This window comes from Balaenoptera physalus (assembly GCF_965194825.1).
Source record: "Balaenoptera physalus genome assembly, chromosome: 3".
In the NCBI taxonomy this organism is placed as follows: domain Eukaryota; kingdom Metazoa; phylum Chordata; class Mammalia; order Artiodactyla; family Balaenopteridae; genus Balaenoptera; species Balaenoptera physalus.
Window position 1 is genome coordinate 159572086 of NC_138890.1, and position 19735 is coordinate 159591820.

The window sequence follows — 19735 nt, forward strand, 5'->3', positions numbered from 1 at the left end:
GCTGGAACCTAGTGGACCCTGTCCCCATAGGACTCAGCTCTCCAGGAACCCATGGGACACCTGCCTAGCTCCTGGGGGCAGGAGTTTGAGACCTCCTGCTCTAAATCTTAACCCATTAAGTGTGGATAACACTATCCCAAGGGGCTTGGGTGCTCAATGAGAAGGTCAAAGCCCACGATAAAGAGCCATGCAAGCGAGAATTATTATAATACATTATCTTCAATAACAGCTCCCCCAGGACCCCTTTTTAGGAAATGGGGGGGGAAAAAAGCACACTTTCCGGCCAATTAAGATCTCTGTCAAACTGGTTACCTGAGTACTTTCGTCAATTTTGGAATTCCAAAGGCATTTATATGTGACTAAAACTTGAAAGTGCAGAAAAGTTTCAGCCTTCAAGTTTATATTCTGCTTCCACCCCTGCCCCCAAATCCTTGCAGAAACTATAAACTCTTCCGATGTACGCAGCCGCCTTTACAGTTCAATAAGGAATTGATCTAAGCAGCACTGCCTTTCGCATTTGAAAATCAAGGCGGTTGGGAACATCGAGTTAAGCAGCTAACGGGCAAAAGAATTGGGGCAGACTCCGTCCAAAGTCTGTCCAACAGGTGGGACGCTCATCAAGCGCAGACTTGCCTTCCAAGAACAAACAGGTCGCGTGGCTCAGCTTTCCTGGGGTTGTGACAGCGACAACCTTAGTCCCTTCCCGCGACAGGTTGGGGGGAAGCGCTAATGGAGTGAGTTATAAGATAATATGCTTCTGGAGTCTGTTTCCCAAGTTGCTGGAGATTTCTTTAGCTTTAGAGCTATGGAAATGTCATAAAAGCGGGGGAGGGTACTGGATAACCAAAATTTTAAAACGCGCCTTCCGGAAAAACTTTTGTCATCGGACACATTGGATACAAAAGTGCCTTCACCGACGACCTTACTTAAAAGCAAGGGGGCGAAGGGCCCTCCGCCGGCTCCTGCTCCGCCCACCCCACCCCACTCCACGCCCGCCCGTGGGTGCCGAGCCTGGGGCCCCACGCCGCCCCGCCGTCCCCGCCCCGCGACCCGCACTCACTGCTCAGCCGGGCACCGCACCACGGCTCGCGGCTGCCCCCCGGCCACCGCTTTCTCGCCCTCCAGCGCCGCGGCCCCCGCCTCCCCCGCCGGCTTCTCAGCACAGCTCTCCCCCGGCCACGCTCCGGGCTGAAGCATCGTCCCCCGACTCATGGGGCCTCCGCCGGCGGCGGGGCCGCAGGGGTTCGGCCGCCTCCCAGCGATCCGGAGCCCCTCCCGTCGGGGCACCCGGCAGTGGCCGCCACTGCAGCGCTGCTGCCTGTCGGCTACCGACGGCGCGCAGGACGCTTCCGCGCGCGTCACCACCGCCCGCCCCGCGGCCTCTGACCCGCGACGAGTGGGCGCGGCCCGCGACGGCCGGGAGTCCTGCGACGCGGAGCACGCGCCTGCGCACGCGCCTGCGCACGCGCCTGCGCACGCGCCTGCGCACGCGCCTGCGCACGCGCCTGCGCACGCGCCTGCGCACGCGCCTGCGCACGCGCCTGCGCACGCGCCTGCGCACGCGCCTGCGCACGCGCCTGCGCACGCGCCTGCGCACGCGCCTGCGCACGCGCCTGCGCACGCGCCTGCGCACGCGCCTGCGCACGCGCCTGCGCACGCGCCTGCGCACGCGCCTGCGCACGCGCCTGCGCACGCGCCTGCGCACGCGCCTGCGCACGCGCCTGCGCACGCGCCTGCGCACGCGCCTGCGCACGCGCCTGCGCACGCGCCTGCGCACGCGCCTGCGCACGCGCCTGCGCACGCCGAGCAGCCCGAGAGGACCGCCCACGCGAAGCGCTATGGCGAGTGCTCCACCCCCGCGCGCCGCCGGCCCGCCCCCGAGTTCCCCGCGCGCGGTCATTGACCTCAGGCTCGCGGTAGCTGTTCGTCCTCGCGTACCCGGGCGTGAGAGAGAGAAAGCGCTGGACAAGTGGCGGGACTCGGCCTCGGTGAGGAGGAAGAGGGCCGGCCTGGGGCGTGAAGGGCACTAACATGTTTGGGCGCCTTACAGTGTCGCTCTGGGCTTCGGAGCCTCGCCCTCCGCCGGAGGAGTTTCCTCGGCTGTAGAGCGAGGGATGTGGTCCGAGTGGGTGATGTGCGGCTTCCCCGGCCTCCCAGGGGCGATGCCGTCACCACCCGCCCCGAGCCTGGAGCCCGGCGGGCTCTGGCCTTCGGCGTGGTGCCGCGCTTGTCGCTCCAGAGCTGAGTTAACAGCCATCCCCTCCGTGAGAAGGGGGACACGGTCCTACCCAGCCGGTGGGCCAGCGTAGCTGCTTGTGTGTGTGTTGTTGGACTACATTCTTTCAAATAGGAAATTTGGGGGGCTTCCCTGGTGGCGCAGTGGTTAGGAATCTGTCTGCTAATGCGGGGGACATGGGTTAGAGCCCTGGTCTGGGAAGATCCCACACGCTGCTGAGGAACTAAGCCCGTGCTCCACAACTACTGAGCCGCCTGCCACAACTGCTGAGCCTGCACTCTAGAGCCCACGAGCCACAACTACTGAGCCTGCGCTCTAGAGCCCGCGAGCCACAACTACTGAGCCTGTGCTCAAGAGCCTGCAAGCCACAACTACTGAGCCCACATGCCACAACTACTGAGCCTGCACTCTAGAGCCTGCAGGCCACAACTACTGAGCCCACGTGCCACAACTGCTGAGCCTGCACTCTAGAGCCCGCAAGCCACAACTACTGAGCCCGCATGCCACAACTGCTGAGGCTGCGCTCTAGAGCCCGCAAGCCACAACTACTGAGCCCGTGTGCCACAACTACTGAGCCCGCGTGCCACAACTGCTGAGGCTGTGCCCTAGAGCCTGCGAGCCACAACTATTGAGCCCTCGTGCCATAACTACCAAAGTCCGGAGCCCATGCTCTGCAACAACAGAGGCTGCTGCAGTGAGAAGTCCATGCACCACAACAAAGAGTGGCCCCCGCTCACCGCAGCTAGGGAAAGTCTGCAGCAACGAAGACCCAACGCAGCAAAAATAAATTAATTAATTAATTAAATAAATCTATTAAAAAAAAACCAAATAGGAAATTTGATTGAGAAGGAGCAAGAGCAAAGGGAAAATATTAACAGACTTCAAAGATGAGAAGACAAAAATGTTTCCTGTCCAGGGAGGGAATAGCAGAGTAGCTGCTAAAGATGAGCAGCAGTCATGGGTGCAGGGGGCAAAGAGCACAGGGCCAAAGTATGGAGGAAGGGAATGGCTTGGGCAGTTCGGAAACCTACAAGGGGTTCTGGGGTAAAATGGGTTCATAATGGGGTTTTATTGAAAGATGAACCTGGAAGAAGGGTACTGGAGACCAGATCTTGAAAAGCCTCCTTCAGCTAACGGGAAACCTTGTGTTTGATCCTCCTTGAAAGATCGGAAGGAGATTATTTTAAAAGGTCATTTTGTCTGCAGTTAGAGAAAAGGTTGGAAAAGGGACAGGGAAACCAATATAGGGAGACTATGTAGTAATGGGCATCAAAGGGAGAAACTGGCTGGAAAGAATACTTGCATTTTATGGCAAAGAACTGTGGCGGGTTTTCCACTTTAATTTTATTTGAAAAAGTAAAATACACATGCTAAAAAAATTCAGAGCATACAAAAGAATATGCAGTCAAATTTTGTATGGATGTTAAGGGTGTGGGATTATAGTGGGATGACTAGTGTCCCCTAAAATTCATTCTCCAACTGGAAATGCAATGTGACCTTATTTGGAAATAATCTTTGAAGATGTAATCAGGTAAAATGAGGTCCTGCTGGATTAGAGTGGGTCCTAAATCCAATGTCTGGTATCCTTATTTAAGAAGAGAGGATGCAGACATATATAAACACAGAAGGAATTAGGATATGTGAAGATGGAGGCAGAGATTGGGGTGATGTAGCTAGAAGCCAAGAAATGCCAGGAGCTGCTGGTAGCGAGGAAAAGACAAAGGTTATTCCAAAGAGCCTTCAGGAGAAGCATGGCCCTGCTGACAACTTGAGTTCAGATATCTCCTCTCAAGAACTGTGAGAATAAATTGCTGTTGTTTTAAGCCTCTCGGTTTGTAGTACTTTGCAGTAACCACCCTAGGAAACTAATACAGGGATAAAGATGAAGGCTTGTAAAATACTATCAGGCTGAATTTATTGATAAGAGCCTACAAAGCAGATACATTTTACCTCAAAGGGTTAGAAAAAGATTAAGTTTGTTTGATTGTTTGCTGAGTATGTCTCTTCCAGTTGTACCTGTGGAACTAAGAAAATAACCACAAGATGGCTTTCAGAGCCCAGTGGACTCACTGTGAGAAGAAACTGGCAGAAACACCATTGATCACTGACTTCCTTCCACCCAAAAGTGTCTACACTAAATGAAGTTGAAGTGCCAGAACTGCCTAGGATACTGTAGAGGAAGATCTCCAAAGTCTTGGGAAGATGGGAATCTTAGAGTTGATTTATCATGTAAGACTTTCTCACCCACCTCAGGAGGGTCCAGAGGACATTACCCTTCAACATGACTATGAGAAGTAATTTGTGAAGTGAGTCCCAGCACCTTGAAGAGATCTGCAATTGCTCCTCTCTGTATTCAGATGTATCTTACAATGGAATCTGTTATCATCAAACAGATTCTTAAATGCAGTGGTGATGATGGGATCTCAGGGTGGCAGGTAGGGACCAGTGTGGTTGCTGTAACGGACAGCTGAGCCAAAGCAGTTATCAGAATTATCTGACTCGCAAAGACCTATGGTATTGGCTAGTTGCTCATGGTGTCCCTAGAAAAGAAATAGATGGATAATTACTAAATTCTTACTTGGTCTTTATAAGCAGAAGAGTTCTGGGAACTCCCTGGTGGTACTCAGTGCTCTCACTGCCGAGGGCCCTGGTTTAATCCCTAGTCAGGGAACTAAAATCCCACAAGCTGCACAGCGCAGCCAAAAAATATATAAGCAGAAGAGTTCCAGGTCTATGAACAGAAACCCTAACTTGTGTCACCAAAACAGAAAGTCACAGCCCCTCAATCAGTTCCCAGGCTTGAGCCAATTTACATACCCAGAACTCTGAATGAAGGGGAGGCCAGGTCTTCTTGAGGAAGGACCCTACTTCAGTGCCAAAAATGTATAGTGTTAATTTTTTCCCCAGCCTACCCCACAGGGTCCTATAGCCATCAACAAGAGTGACTGTGCATTGGGGGAAAGGAAATAACCAGACTTTTGGGGCTTAGTAGACAGTGGGTTTGACCTAATTCATGGAAACCCAAAATATCACTGTATCTACCTATCAGAGTAGGGGCTTGTGAAGGTCAAATTATCAGTGGAATTTTAGCTCAGGTTCATCTTATGTTAGGCCCAGTGGGTCTCTGAACACATCCTGTGGTTATTTCCCCAGTTCCAGAATGCATAAAAAATGGACATGCTCAGCAGCTGGCAGGATCCCCACAATGGTCCCCTGACCTGTAGAGTGAAGGCTGTTACTGTAGGAAAGGACAAATAGAAGCCACTAGAACTGTTGCTACCTATAAAAATGTAAACCAAAACAATACCACATTTTTGGAGGGATTGCAAAGATTAGTACCACTATCAAGAACTTGAAAGTTGTAAAGGTTGTGATATGCATCACATCCCTTTTCAACTCACCTATTTGGCATGTGCAGAAGACAGATGGATATTGGAGCATGACTGGATTTTTGTAAATCCGGTTATGTAATGATCCCTGTTGCACTGCTAAACCAGATGTGGTTTCATTGCTTGAGCAAATCAACACATTTCCCAGTACCTGGTGTGCAGCTATTGATCTGGCAAATGCTTTTTCCTTTATATGTGTTGAAAAAGACCACCGGAAGGAGTCAACTGGCAAGGTCAGCAGCACACCTTCACTGTCCCACCACAGGTTATATCAACCCTCCAGCCCTATGTCATGATTTAGTCTGCAGAGACTAAATCCCCTTCCCCTTCCACAGAACATCACACTGGTCTATTACGTTGATGATGATATGCTGATTAGTCCTGGTAGACAGGAAGTACCAATTACTGTACACATATTGGTAAGATATTTGCATGTCAGAGGATGGGAAGTAAATCCCCCCCCAATTCAGAGGCCTTCTACCTCAGTGAAATTTCTAGGGGTCCCTTGGAGTTGAGTATATCAAGATATCACTTCTAAGTGAAGGATAAGTTGTTACATCTGGCCCCTCCTACTGTTAAAAAAAAAGAGGCATAACACCAAGTGAGCGAAGAGAAGTCTCTGCAACGGTCCAGGCTGCTGTGCAAGTTACTTTTCCACTTGGGTCATATGATTCAGTTGACCCAGTGATGCTTGAAGTGGCAGATAGAGATATTTGGAGTCTTTGACAAGTACATATAAGTGAATCACAATGCAAACCTTTAGGATTTTGTAGCAAAGCCCTGCCATCCTGTGAAGATAACTACTCTCCTTGTGAGAAACAAGTTTTGGCTTGCTGACGGACCTTAGCAGAAATGAATACTTACCCATGGGCCAGGTTACAATGCGACCTGAGCTCAGTGATCAATCATACTGATGGTATGTAACCTTGATGTGATCGGATGCAAAGGGCACCGCACCTCTGTGATCTTCCAAACACCCATAACCCCAGTCTAATGAGAGGAACACCAGACAAATTGCAAACTCCATTAGAGGGGCATCCTAAAAATTACTTCACCAGTTCTCTTCAAAACTGTCAAGGCCACCAAAAACAAGAAAAGTCTGAGAAACTATCACTCAAGAGGAGCCTAAGGAGACATGACAGCTAAATGTAATGTGGTATTCTGGATGGGGTCCTGGAACAGAAAAAGACATTAGGTTAAACAAAAGAAGTATGAATAAACTATGGACTTTAGTTAACAATAATGGATCAAAATTGGCTCATTAAGTAATAAATATACCATACTAATGTAAGATATTAGTAATAGGAGAAATTGGGTACAGGGTATATAGGAGCTCTGTACTATCATATCCATTTTTCTATAAATCTAAAACTATTCCCCCCCAAAGTCTATTATATTAGAAAGAAATCAAACTCAAATCACCATGTCACAAAATGATAAACCAAGACTTTCCAAAATAAGGAAGAATGTCAAATCATGTTCTTATTTTGTACTTCAATAGAAAGATTTAAATTTAATTATTTCATCTTTAATCCTTTAAAATTGCTATTGTGTATGTGTTTTATAGTATACATAGTACATAAACACAGAGGTATGTGTGTGTATTTTTAATGTATATGTGCATATTGGGAATGTCCAAAAATTTTTTAACCAGCATTACAGAACTAAATTATTAGAGAACAAGTGTGTAAACTAAATAAGTCACAAACTAAATCAGAGTTTCTAAGAGGGAGTTGTGAAACATAAGCCCATGGACTGTGATATAATTACAGTTAGCCTATTGTTATGTCAAGATGAATAAAAAATAGCAGAAAAATCTATAAGCCTAAGTAAAAGCCTATATAATAACATTGCTAGAGACAATTCCAGTTAGTTTCCAGCTTCTTCTTAGAATCAAACATTCCTAAATTAGATAACTAAAAGTAAAATTGTGATATAATAATGTGTAAGTCCTTAGACTTGGTAACATATTTTGAACCATCTCAAACTGATATTACTTCTTCAATGGTCTTGCCTAGAATAGTTAATGCATGAAAGATTCTGAGCTCCTTTTCTTTGAATACTTCAGCCCTTATTTACAGTAACTGTTCATGAAGAATACTACTGAGCCATTACAGTTTTTATTTGTTGGAATGATTGATTTTTTAAATTCTCTATAAGGAACTTAGTACAAGTTGGATGCATATCTCCCTCTTCAATACCAAAAACTCGTATTTTACAGCAAAGTTAAAACACCCTATATTTTTACTCTATGGAATTTCCCAATGTCACAGCTATAAAAAATAGACTACAAGTGTATTCCGTACATCAGTTTCTAAAGTAGTCACAGGTACTTTTTAGTTTATTCTAGTTTCACAGGTTCATGTACTATACTCATGCTTGGCAGGAAGTATCACTAGTTTCACTTAAAAATTAACTACTCTAGGAATACCTGTGTATTTATTTGAAAGACACCCCCCCCCCTTTTCAGCATGTCTCTTGATTGTAGAATGCTCATTATTTTTAAATAGGACTTTGGGGGTGGGAGCTACTATGTCTTTGCAGTTCTGAGACTAGAAGAAATAACTTTACAGGGAAAAAATTAGAAATAGTTCATTAAAAAATATCTTGCACTAGTAATAGTTTACCTAAAAACCCCCAAAATTGTCCACAAGAGTTTTTCTTGGGAGAAATGTGTCATAATGAAATTTTATCATGAAATTCAAACCATTTCATACATAAGGAGACGACAGAGGATGATGTTATAAAAAGACTTGGAATTCTGGAAAATATTAAATGAGTCTTTTGCCTCCAGGTAAACAGAATTTCATCCTAAACAAATAATTCAGGCAGCTGATTATCTTAAATTATTTGAAGAGCTTCTAAAATGGAATTCCATACCCTTAGTGCCTTAATATCTGCTATGGACTGAATCATGGCCCCTCCAAATTTATATGTTGAAACCCTAACCCCCAATGTAACTATATTTGGTGATATGAGTTGAATATTTGTGTCCTCCCAAAATTCATGTGTTGAAACCCTATACTCAAATGCGGTGGTATTAGGAGGTGGGGCCATTGGGAGGTAATTAGGATCAAATGAGTCAGGAGGGTGGAGTCCTCATGAATGAGATTAGTACCTTATAAGAGTCACAAGAGTATCTGGTCTTGCATTTAGGTCTTTAATCCATTTTGAGTTATTTTTGTGTATGGTGTTAGAGAATGTTCTGATTTCATTCTTTTACATGTAGCTGTCCAGTTTTCCCAGCACCATTTATTGAAGAGACTGTCTTTCCTCCATTGTATATTCTTGCCTCCGTTGTCATAGATTAATTGACCATAAGTGCATGGATTTATTTCTGGGCTTTCTATCCTATTCCATTGATCTATGTGTCTGTTTTTTTGTACCATACTGTTTTGATTACTGTAGCTTTAGAGTATAGTCTGAAGTCAGGGCACGTGATTCCTCCAGCTCTGTTCTTCTTTCTCAAGATTGTTTTGGCTCTTTAGTTTCTTTTCTGTTTCCACACACAGTTAAAATTTTTTTGTTCCAGTTATGTGAAAAACGCCATTGGTAAATTGATAGGGTTTGCATTGAACCTTTAGATTACTTTGGGTAGTATGGTCATTTCAACAATATTGATTCTTCCAATCCAAGAACACGGTATATCTTTCCATCTGTTTGTGTCATCTTCATCGTATAGTTTTTGGAGTACAGGAACTGCTAGAGGAAAATATAAGCATAACACTCTTTGACATAAATCGCAGCAATATATTTTTGGGTCTGTCTCCTAGAGTAATGGAAACAAAACCAAAAATAAACAAATGGGACCTAATTAAACTTAAAAGCTTTTTCACAGCAAAGGAAATCATAAACAAAATGAAAAGACAACCTACAGACTGGGAGAAAATATTTGGAAATGATGCAACCAACAAGCGATTGAGCTCCAAAATATACAAACAGCTCATACAGCTCAATATCAAAAAACAAACAACCCAATCAAAAAATGGGCAGAAGGGACTTCCCTAGTGATGCAGTGGTTAAGAATCTGCCTGCCAGTGCAGGGGACATGGGTTCAAGCCCTGGTCCAGGAAGATCCCACATGCCGCGGAGCAACTAAGACCATGTACCACAACTACTGAACCTGTACTCTAGAGCCTGTGAGCCACAACTACTGAACCCGAGTGCCACAAATACTGAAGCCTGCACACCTAGAGCCGTGCTCTGCAACAAGAGAAGCCACCACAATGAGGAGCACATGCACTGCAATGAAGAGTAGCCCCCACTCGCCTCAACTAGAGAAAGCCCACACACGGCAACGAAGACCCAACACAGCCAAAACTAAATAAATAAAAATAAATAAATCTATTTTAAAAAATGGGCAGAAGACCTAAACAGACATTTATCCAAAGAAGACATACAGATGGCCAGCAGGCACATGAAAAGATGCTCAACATCGCTAATAATTAGAGGAATGCAAATCAAAACTGCAGTGAGGTATTACCTCACACCAGTCAGAATGGCCATCATCAAAAAGTCTACAAATAATAAATGCTGGAGAGGGTGTGGACAAAAGGGAACCCTTGTGCACTGTTGGTAGGAATAAACTACTGCAGCCACTGTGGAGAACAGTATGGAAGTTCCTTAAAAACTAAAAATAGAGTTACCATGTGATCCAGCAATCCCACTCCTGGGCATATATCTGGAAGAGATGAAAACTCTAAATCAAAAAAATGCATTCACCCCAATGTTCATAGCAGCACTATTTACAATAGCCAAGACATGGAAGCAACCTAAATGTCCAATGACAGATGAATGGATGAAGAAGAGGTAGTATATTTATACAATGGAATACTACTCAGCCATAAAAAAGAATGAAATAATATGGTTTGTAGCAACACGGACCTAGAGATTATCATACTAGGTGAAGTAAGTCAGAGAGAGAAAGACAAATATCCTATGATATCATTTATATATGGAATCTAAAAAATGATACAACTGAACTTATTTACAAAACAGAAATGGATTCACAGACACAGAGAACAGACTTACACTTACCAAAGGGGAAAGGAGAGGGGATGGATAAATTAGGAATTTGGGATTAAAAGATACACACTACTATATATAGAATACATAAACAACAAGGACTACTGTATAGCACAGGGAACTATATTCAATATCTTGTAGTAACCTATAATGGAAAATAATCTGAAAAAGAATATATATATATATACACATATATATATATAACTGAATCACTGCTGTACACCTGAAACATTGTAAGTTGATTATATTTCAGTAAAAAATTATAAATACCAAAAATAAATTACATTTATTAATTTTTTAAAAAAGAGTCACAAGTAAGTTTGCTCTTCCTCTCTGCTCTCTGCCAGGTGCAGATATAAGGAGAAGTCAGCAGTCTACAAATCAGAAAACTTTCCTTACCAGAACTCAACCGTACTGGCACCCTGCTCTTGAACTTCCAGTCTCCAGAACTGTAAGAAATAAATTTCTGTTGTTTAAGCCATCCAGTGTATGGTAGTTTGTTACAGCAGCTTGAATTCACTAAGACATTTAGAGATAGGACCTGTGAGGAGGTGATGAAGGTTAAATGAGGTCATAAAGGTGGGGCCCTAATCTGACAGGGTTGGTGTCCTTATAAGAAAAGGAAGAGACACCAGACTTCTCTCTCTACCATGGAGGACACAGAAGGCAGCCATCTGAGAGCCAGGAAGAAAGCTCTCAGCAGAAACCAAATCAGGTAGCACCTTGATCTTGTACTTCCCAATCTCCGGAACTGTGAGAAAATAAATTTCTGTTGTTTAAGCCACCCAGTCTATGGTATTTTGTCATGGCAGCCCAAGCCAACTAAGACAGTATCATAGAGTACTTCTTTATACTTACCTTTTAGGACAAGCATCTGGGTTCCTTTGGAAAGGAAGCCCAACATTCATACTGTACACTGGAATTTAGAAAGAGCTAGAGGGACAAATTGTAGAAGTTTCCTAAGAAAATAGAGGTAAGGAAGAGATTCTTAGTCATTTCTGTGCCCTAACGTAGGAAATCTTCACCTCCTAGAGTAATCTGATGTTAGGTTGATGATTTTCATATAACCTCATCTTGTCTCCATCAAAGTCAGAGGAGAAAACATCACCCTACTATTACCAAAAACTCTCTACTTGCAATAAGGTAGGTTGTCAACCATACTTGGTATGACTTAAAAAAGTCATACCAGGATATTGCTGACAAAGTAACAAGGGCTTTCTAGATCTTTTGCTAATCATTGTCTCATGAATTTTTTCTTTTTACTTGCTCCAGAATTTTAGAGGATAGTTGACTAGGTCTTCTCCAGAAGATAAGGCGGCATAATTTCATTATCATTGCATTATTTTCCAAAGACCCTGGCAGCTAGAATTCACCTTAAAATAATGATCTTCAAAGTGGGGTACCTCTATCTCTTGAGGTACACCAGGGCCACTTCATACAGCTGTGCAGCATAGGCCCTGGGGTGAAAGATACCTTTCACAGCTGTACGAGGGCATGGATAGGACTATTTTCCTTTCTGACCACTTCGCTTATGTTCAGCATATTCTTACTTTACAAAAACAAAAGACTGCTCTCTTATCCATCCCAAATCTTACTACAGTGTGTCTCTCAAGGGCTGTGTTGCCCAATACAATAGTCACTAGTCACATGTGGATATTGAGCACCTGAAGTGTAGCTGGTATGAATTAAGATTTGCTGCTTGTATAAAATACTACAAGGAATAGTACCAAAAAAAAAAAAATGTAAAACTACCTCATTTTTAACTTTTTATATTGACTGAATGTTGAAATGATTATATTTTGGAAATATTGCATTACATATAACATTAATTTCACCTGCTTCTTTTTGCTTTTCAAACAAATTTTAAATTACATATATGGCTCACATTGTATTTCTAATGGATGGCACTTCTGCTTCCAGAGAAGTCTCCAAAATAAGGCATCAAAAATTTGCATTCAGGCTTTGTGTCTTTCCTTTTCTTCTCTTTAAGAGTGGGTATTTTGGTATTCAGTGGAGCAGTTTGGCCAATATGTTCATTCAGATATAATGTAGAGTGTGGTTATAAGAGTGATGATAATTTTACTCAAAGAAAGCATTGCTCCTGAGGGAGAGTGTTGAGAGAACCAAGCAGAGTATAGGTAAGAAACATTGGTAGCATCTTAGGTCATCCAGGTGACATGCAAGGCTCTCTGCCTTACTTAGCACTCTTCCTTAGAATTAGTGTTTATAAGTGAGATGATTGTCCTATAGTAGTCCCAGATTGACTGTAAAGACTGGATAATCAATCCTTTTGTAATTCAGGGGGTTTCTAATTCTTTGCTTTCAACAAATTTGATGGAGAACCTAAAGTTGATGATTTAAAATAACATTTAATGAGAGATTACTGTGAGATACTTTTGGCATGCAATTCAGAAGTTGAAATAATTGAATGACTTTACTATAATAAAACTATTTTCATCTATTTATGAGAACAGTGTCTCTGAGTGCTTATATCTGTAAAACCCCAAAATAGGAATTGAATCTAGATTAAATTGTATCTCTTTCTAACAATAAATAACATTCATCAATAGATTTTGAGAGATGTATCCAATAAAATTTTACTAATTATGTGTAATTATTATCAAAATTTATCATATATGGTTTCAAATTTTAACTACTGATAATTATGATAATAAAACTTTCAGGTAATTTTAATTTTTAATTTTAATTTTAAAAGACTTTCAAACATAAAAATACACTGCATTACATAAAATTCTGGGAATGGAGAATGGAGTGAAAATAATATTTCATTGAGAAAAAGGAATGATGTGAAAGGCAGTCTTTTTTATGAATGATAGTGAATTTCTAATAAATATGTTATTTTGATGGTACTGGAAACATAAGAGTCATGTGATGATTTTATTTTAAAATGTCAACATTTATAGTATAATGGAAATGACATTCTTTAAAACTACATTTCTAATGGAAAATTTTAGATGTCAACTTTCAAAAGTGGAAACAGTTTCACAGTTTTTCAAAACTCTTCTAGGGACAAAGTGAGCAAAAAGATTCAGATGACTGCCTCAGATGGCAGCTAGTCAAAACCATCTCATCTGATAGATGTAGCAGCTGAGGACCACAGGTTCTGTTCCTGAACCAGAACCCAAAGCCACATTTAGTCACTGGCTCCGCAACTCCATCCCATCTCCTACGCAAAGAGGGCACACGGGGTCCTGAGAGAAAGTCCATGTTTATTAATGACAAGGTACCTCTAAGTAAGAGGTCATCTCTTAAATGTATTTGAGTTTAGAGCTGTCTGACATCTGTGGTAGCCTGTCACCACCAGTCTCATCAGGATTCTTTCTAAGGCAATCATTTAGAAATATGAGGTGTCCATACATCTATCTCAGCAAGTTGGGTTGTGATTTATCTAACAACTGACTTCCCTAACAAAGCTGGAAGCAGCTTAGGGGGAGTAGATATTCATTGTTTTAGTTGGCTTGGGCTGGGCTGCCGTAACAAAATACCATACACTGGGTGGTTTAAACAACAGAAATTAATTTTCTCCCAGTTCTGGAGCTGAAAGTGAGATAGGGTGCCAGCATGGTCAGGTTCTGTTGAGAGTTCTGTTCCTGGCTTGCAGACAGCTGCCTTCTTGCTGCATGTGCCTGCCGAGAGAAAGCAAGATCTGGATCTGGTCTCTCTTCCTATCCTTAAGGACGTAATCCTATTGGATCAGGACCCTACCCTTATAACCTCATTTAACTTTACTTCCACAAAGCCCCTACCTCCAAATATGTCATATTAGGGGCTAGGGCTTCAACATACGAATTTTAGTTGGACACAAACATTCAGTTCCCAACAGTCATAAATCTTTATATACCTTGTTCCTAACCCAACGGATGGTACTAGTGAGCATTAATAAATTTCTGCTGAATAAATTCATATTAATTCCTTATATCAGTGTCATAGTGGCAATGTAGTACAGCAAAGAGAAAACTAGCTCTATGACCTTGGGCAAGTCATATAACATCTCTGAGCCTCAGCTTCTTCAGATGTAAAGTCTAGATAGCAACTCTTATCTTATAAATATGTTATGAGGCTTAGAAGGGAGGTGTGTCAAGGGTATGGAATCGTATGTGTGAAATAATAGCTCTATATAATACTTCTGCTTAACATTTTATAGTTTGTGAAGCACTGCTGTATACCTCATTCTACTGAATGAAGACCTGAATGCCTCAGACACTTCTAGCACCAAGCTTCATGATCTTTAAGGTCTTGGATGAACTGGTATAGTGAAAAGAAAATAAGGTAACCTTGGACTTCACTAGGTCATAATTTCTGTGTTATGCAATGAAGTAATTCACTGCATTGGTCTAACTCTCGGGGTGATCAAGAGGGCAGGTTAATAAATCTTCCCGGCAGGGAGAGGAAAATATTAGGTGTTTTAATGTCTATTCTTTTGCAAAATTAATCAGTTACTTGCTATTTCCTTAAATAAATTATTTTTCAGAATACTTATAGCCAAAGTTTTGTAAGTCCAATCACGGACACTAGATGGCACCATAAGAACCTCACCTGCACCAATTCCTGACAGTCCAACAGCTCTTTCTCACAATTTACAGCCTGAAGATTTTTAACATAGAGTCTGGGGTGAAGAAAACTTAGAGAAAAGTTCTTTCATTTCTATGTAGAGACTATAAGTTTTCTCTCTAAGAGGTTGATCTCCTACTGTGAATAGTACGCAGAGGATCAGGACTCTCATGGGAAACTACAGACAGCGTGGATCAAGTCAGGAGACGTGGTCTGCGTCCCAGTGCCGATGCTTCGCAGCTGGTTTTCGCGGAGAAGGTCTATTTCCTGCCCCGTATGCATCTCATGGGATTGCTGGGAGGACCATGCAGAGTCATGGATGAGAACTGCCACGTGCTACAGTTAAAAACCAGGGTTCTTTCTACCTCTGCAGCCCCTCTTCCCGGGAGGCTCGTGCCTTGCACCAGCTCCGGGCCTCTGCTACCCGGGCCCCTGCCTGCTCTGTTTTCAACCACAAGCTCACTCCTCAAGCATCTGTAAAGGACTCTGACATCAGATCTGTTTTTCAACTTTCACTCAAGCAGCTGGAACTCACGCTTCTTCGTGTCCTCCACACCAGTGGTGTTCAGCTTCTCTTCAGTAGTCCTGTGGCTACTCGTCATCACCTGGAAGTGAACCCCGTAAAACCGTCAGCTTCACCTCCCATTGTTCCACAAGTCATCCCTCCTTTCCCCTCCCCACCTGCTCATCCCTTTCACTGCGATTCCAGCTCCTCCGCGTCTTCCTTCTCTCCCTGTTCATCAGCCCCCGCTTCTCTGCGCATAGAGCCCCTCTTTCTCTTCTCGCCTAGGCTCTTTAGTCTCCCACCAGCACCTACGCCTCCCTCACCCCAGTCCTCCGAGGCCTCCAGCCCTCAGGCCGCCACGGGACCAGTGCAGCCCTTGGTTTGAGGCAGGGCAGAGCGCCAAGTGGAAGAGCACAGGCGTAGAATTGTTTTATTGCTCTGACAGTAAACAGCTGCGTAAGTAACTCTGCCCACATTACTGACCCCTCTGAGCATCGGCGGTGGGTATTTTCGGGGGATGAAGACATCTACCCACAGGAGAATTAAGGGAGTTAGTAGGTAAGAAGAGATGTCCTAAAACATATTTTTATGCCTTTATCTTTTGCCTCTTCCACATATGTGACCTCCCCCTGCGATCCAGAGGTCCTTCTCTGGAGGGCAAGTGGATGAATAGGTAGGCTAGGATTATTAGAGTAAAACACAAATGAGAGGCAGGGTGTAGTTTACTTCTAAAACAGGTAACTGAGATATAAAACTAAAGGCCTGAAGAAAGTAGGGCCTAGAGATTATGCCAAAGTATACTTTGGAAACAAAACAGGGGAGAACCAGGTATACCTGCCTTCCGTTCCCCACCACAAGCAGAAAGGATCATGGGGACCACGGAGGAGGGGCCTCAAAGGAAACGGGCAGGGAGGGCGGAGGAGCTGGGTTGTCCCTGTATGGTCAGCCCCCCACGATGGCGGCTCCCTTGCTCGCTGTGCGTCCCCTGCCTGACCAGTCCCTGCCTCACCGACCCCTACTCACCTGACTGACCTTCCCTCCTCAGTACATGGCTGCATGCTCGCCCCGGCCCAGCTGGGAACGCTCATTAGATCAGAACGTCCGCACCTTGCTGGCTCATCAAAGGGGCGGTGAGGGGCAGGCTCCCATGCTGGTTTCCCTGGTAACCGATGAGCCACGCTGACGTCAATTCCCCCTGTAACTGGTAACCTCCCTCTCCCCGTGGTAGTGAAGACGGCCGCTGTCTGCCCCACAGGGTGGGGAGTCACGCCCGGACCTCGCTTCCCACAGGTAAGATCCTCCTATCCATGAACACCATTGATGTCTCCGTCACTGATTCTGGGGTCCTTCTACGGTCTTCAAGCTGGGCAAACACTGGGCTTACAAGCCTGCGGGGTGCAGCCCAACAGTCCCTTTTCAAGAGTCCTACACTCACCTAATCAGGAAACCTAGGTGGGTCCCTTAACCCCCAGAAGCAGGGATGTGGAAAGAAAATCCACAGCATATATATAGTCATTTAGCCCTCGAAACAACTCCACAAAACCACTGTTACCCACGTAAAACAACACCACAAGACTATTATTGGCCCCATTTTACTGAATAGGAAAGTGACAGGATTTTGACTCAGGCCAGCTGACTTCAAAGGCCGTGCCCTTAACCATCACCCTACACAGCCTTTCAGTAAACATCAGTTCCCTACACCCACCCCAACCCCACCTCTACTCAATGCCAGGGTTAGGAAGCTGAGTTAGGAAAGGTAGGCTGCCGTGTGTTTCATGCTGTTACGGTTTAAGGTCTAAACTCAGCTGGGCCTTCGGTTCTGCTTCATCTCCTGTTGTTTGTGCTTCGTCGGCTCCCTTCACCAGGCCCTGCAATGGGCCTAAACCCTCCACCTTCCCTGCCCCGCTCACCTCCAGCAGTAAACTCACCTGTGATTCATAGACAAAATCAGTGCCGTTAGGGGTGGACTCTTGCAGCTTCCCTCCTTCCCTCAACTAACTTATCTTCAAGGGAAGCCTCTCCTCCTATCCAACCAGTTTTCGAAGGAGAGGTTCCTCTCTCTCTCCTCTTTCAGACCGCTCCCTCCTTTGCTCTTGCACCCCCTCCAGGAGTTCTCTCAGGTGTCTCTTTTTCCAGTATGTTCAGCCTTCCCCCTCTCTGCTGGGTCCTTTCAGCATATAAACAAGGTAAGGTCTTTCCTCTCCTTCATGTCATTTCCATCCATAATTGTCCTAGATGTCAGAAATTTCCAAGCACCAGTCCCTGAACTCTTCCTAAGTAGTGATGAAATCTCACTAATTCATGATAAAAAGTTGAGCAAATAAAGATAATATAGGGAGTTTCTCATTAAACTAAAGTAATTCAATTTAAATGATTTTTTGTTCTGAAATTATGACTTTTTTAAAAATGTTCTGTTATTCTTTGTCTAGGAGGCCCTCTGCATCTGTGGGTTCCATGTCCTCGGATACAGAAGGCCGACTGTACCACACCATTTAATACAAGGGACTTGAGCACCCGTAGAGCTTGATATCCTTTGGGGGTCCTGGAACAGATCCCCCAAGGATCCCCAGGGATGACTGTATGCCACCTATCAGAAGTGTGAAGACTTCACTTGAGCAATGAACAACCCTCTTTGCTGTAAGACGTTGAGATTTGGGGCTTCTTTTTTACTGTGCATAACCTAGCCAAGAAGTCCTCAAACTCTTTGGTCTCTGAACATCTCTACACTCTTTACACTCTTAAAAACTATTAAGGACCTGTATTGACTGTGTTTCTTTACTTTCTGTCTTCTCAATGCTCTGGCAGCTGGGACCTTGCTAGTGCAGGAGAGACTGCTCCTTTGAGGACTAGCTAATTCCTAGAGATGACAAACTCCCCCCTTGTGAATATACCTTTCATGTGCAAGCTAACCAATCCAAAACCATACCCCTCCGCCCCCATTACCACCCCCTTTACCCAGCTCTCACAGGGCTCTTATACTTTGGGCCAATACAGCGATATGTTGTTTTACTGCACTTCACAGATACTGCATTTTTTACAGATTGAAGACTTGTGAAAAACCTGCATTGAGCAAGTCTATTGGTGCCATTTTTCCAGCAGCATTAGTTTTTAATTAAGATATGTACATTGTTTTCTTAGACATAATGCTATTGCACACTTAATAGACTACAGCATAGTGTAAACATAATGTTTATATGTACTGGAAACCAAAAAATTCGTGTGACTTGCCTTATTGCCCCATTTGCTTTATTGCAATAGTCTGGAACCAAACCAGCAGTATCTCCGAGGTATGCCTGTGCTCACCTGTCCTGGTCACCTCAGGGCCAGATCCAGGAAACCCTAGGACAGCCCCTACACCTAAGAGCCTGCTGAAATTATTCAAACTAGCCAACCCTAAACCTGCTTACCCTGCCTTGCCTGTTCCTTTCTGCGAAAACCACAATAAGGCTCTCACCCATGCTTTCCCCTCACTCCTTCAACCTTCTGACTGACTAGTGCTTCCCGGGTGGCCCTGTGCGGCCCTGTGTGACATGGCAGGCCTCCTACTCTTGGGAACAGACTTCCCTTTAGTGACAGTCATCTCCTGGTCTATTGACCTAACCATACCTAAGTAATAATAAAGCCAACATTTTAAAACAGGACCTCAGTGGGCTTTTGTTTATGTGGGTTCTATATATTGATATTTACTGTTTTAGATATTAAAACTGAGAAATTTTAAAAATATGTAAATGAATCCATTATACATTAGCATAGTAATATCTTAATGAAAAATATATTTTCTAGAACAAAAAAATAGCTGTGAGAAGAGTAGCACTGTTTCAGTTTTTACAAATCTCTTTAATGTCTGGCTAAGCAGAATAAAGCTGGATTTTGGGGTCTGCTTCTGCATTCAAAGAGCTGCAGTATCACATTCTGGAAAACTCCACAATACACTCATAAGAGATTGAGAATGAAAAAGGCAAATAACATTTTAGCATTTAATCATTGATTTTGAAACTGACCTCATAG

The 19735-nt window shown here is 43.9% G+C and overlaps 2 long non-coding RNA genes across 40 annotated transcripts in view; one reads left to right on the forward strand and one right to left on the reverse strand.

The window, feature by feature from the left end:
- LOC309656873 overlaps positions 1-19735 on the reverse strand; it is a 1296162-nt gene that overhangs the window by 1073254 nt on the left and 203173 nt on the right. The gene's annotated exons all lie outside the window — the stretch shown is intronic.
- The window catches only part of LOC309656881, a 50982-nt gene continuing 33092 nt past the window's right edge, over positions 1846-19735 (forward strand). For 3 of the 5 annotated variants that reach the window (XR_014261561.1, XR_014261562.1, XR_014261563.1), the window contains exons 1-3: positions 1884-1988; positions 10998-11101; positions 15143-17017. This is a non-coding gene — a long non-coding RNA (uncharacterized lncRNA). Of the gene's footprint in view, positions 1989-10997; positions 11102-15142; positions 17018-19735 lie in introns of all 5 variants that reach the window. The other 2 variants (XR_014261564.1, XR_014261560.1) reach the window with 2 other exon arrangements.